We start from the raw sequence: 2500 nt of genomic DNA, 5'->3' as shown, positions 1-2500 counted from the left end.
GTTACAATTTTTTGGAGTTTAAAGCTATTGGTTGTGCAGAAAGTGAATTTATGTTGGTGGAGAAAGGCTATATCACAAAATTATTCTGTTGTTGCTCGAAGGCTTCCTCTTGGCCTGATTGAAGATCAAATTTAATGTGCTGTGCACTTGCTTTGGTCACGTTTTCTGATCCAAAATGTGATGTAGTAAACTGTTGCAGGATACTGCTGGATACTGTGACGTTGCAGTCTCTTGATATCAGATCATAGGTTCCTGACCATAGATGCCGAGCATTTACTTGATCACTTTTAACTTAACAGACTTAAGATTGTTTTCTTGTTGGATGTTGTAATAACTCCCATTAAAGGTCATAAACCACGCAGATTAAGCTAGACAAGAACTCAATTTTACTCAGAAAAGCTAGGGCTGTCAACTTAAAAAAAAAAAAACTGGCAAAAACGGCAAAGCATGGCCCCCCGATACCCATAAAGCTTAGCGGACAGTCTTGACATAACTTCCGGTGTCCATACATTACATCCCTTCCTTTCTTTAGAAACAACCAATATTGCAATATTTCGTAAATAAACCCCTGATGTCAGTAACGGTTTCTGGCAGGTGGAAATGGACGAGGAATCTAGTTTGCTCACAACTTTCAATACTCCGTTCGGGCGCTACAGATTGCAGAGAGGCAAATGCGATTGTTGACATGCCTGATCTCGTCGACGCAGTCACTACGCAGATTTGTTGGCATGGTGAATTATTTAGCCAAATTCCTCCAACGACTATCAGAAGAAGCAGAAGTTTTGAGAAAGCTCTCAGAAAAGGATGCTCAGTGGTGCTGGCGTCCTGTCCATGCTGATGCTGTGGTCCGTGTTAAAGAGATGATTGTATCTGCACTGGTTCTAGCTTATTATGATGCGACGCATCCTGTGGTCATTCAGATGCCTCTCAAAGTGGTCTTGGCACAGCGCTTCTACAAGAAGTAGTTTTCTGCTCTCGTGTGATGTCCCAAACCGAGCAAAACTATGCGCAAATTGTTGGCGCAAGTTGTTGGTGTTGCAGTCAGACCACCGCCCATTGGAAACAATATTTAAGAAGCCTATCCACAGCTCACCAAAACGCCCTCAGCGCATTCGCCTCCGTTTACAACAGTATGATATATTCAAGTAGAATATAAAAGAGGAACCTCCAAGTTTTTGGCCGACACACTGAGTCGAGCTTGCTTGGAGAATGAGCCAGTGAGACCGATCCCACATAGCGACATCTTCTCTATTAAGGCTGGTTTTCACGAGCCACGGAATCGGATTCGGAGTCGTAAGTGGAGTTTGTAAGCACGTAAGACCTAATGAAAATTTCCTTCCGATTCCGCTTACGATTCCATCGCTTACGATCCCGTGAAAATTAGATTGTCGGAGTCGGAAGCAGAAACGGAAGAACAAGCCAATCACAGTGCAGAGAAGTGGGCTCGGCCAGAGTAGACATTTTGGCGCCAAAGCAGAAGAAATAAAAACATGGTGGACGAAGAACACTTCTGCTTATTTTGCAAGACTTACTGATTACTGGGCAGAGAACCTTCTGCGCGTTTTTTCTTAGGATCGAGAGGGTAGTGGGAAATGGAATTTTCACTAATTCAGTGGCGTCGAAAGTCATTAACCTGAATGGCTTTTTAGTGGATTTTTAAACAAAATATACCCTCATGGAGCTCAAGAATGGATCGTCAATTGGATGAACAAGACAGCGCTGAAAAATAAATATCTGGATTTTAAGCGACGAGTAATGGTCTTCGACAACAATTTCATTTTTCGCCTTTGGATATCAAGTGAGCTTTGTTTCTAATGTTTTACTAATTTGGTATTATATAAAACACTGAAATCAAATAACAATTTTTTTTTATGGATTTAACAAACATTGAAGGAATCGAACACCTTGAATGCATCACAGTGTTTACTCAAGTCGCATCTTTAGTTGTCTGGCAATTTACATTTACCGGTATTTTGTACTCAACTCTGCGAAGGTGTAAAAAATTTGGAAATGTGACAGTGAAGAATTATTTGAATGAAAGTTGTTGTCGCTTTTGTGCTTCATTATGTACGGTCAAGGTTCCGAGTCGAAAAGGGTTTGATGTGAACTGTCAAAAATTTATTTCATTGCATCTCTTGTTTACACGCACGCAATTGAAATAGGAAGGTTTTTTTGCCTCTTATAGTAAATATGTTGTTTGTTTCAATTAAGTTTTCGCTGGAAAATGATTTTGCCGAGATATTTCCAGCCTTTGTGAACTTTGATATCATGTTGTGTAATTTTCGAGCTTAAGAAATTTGCATACCTGGGTTGAAATGTGATACGGGAGGATTTCTGTGGTATTGCTCTGTAAGCAGGAAGGGTTCATGAAAATAAACAGGTCTGTTGGAAGTGTGAATGAGCCCCAAAATCAGCAAAAAATTGTGATGCTGATGAATAATAAAGTAGCTGCTATTTCCAAAACAATGGAATTACCTGGTGATAAATAACGTCATCTTGG

Source organism: Montipora capricornis, unplaced genomic scaffold (genome assembly GCF_036669925.1).
Source record: "Montipora capricornis isolate CH-2021 unplaced genomic scaffold, ASM3666992v2 scaffold_458, whole genome shotgun sequence".
Lineage (NCBI taxonomy): Eukaryota > Metazoa > Cnidaria > Anthozoa > Scleractinia > Acroporidae > Montipora > Montipora capricornis.
The sequence above is the reverse complement of the archived record's forward strand: the minus strand, read 5'-3'. Positions refer to the sequence as shown.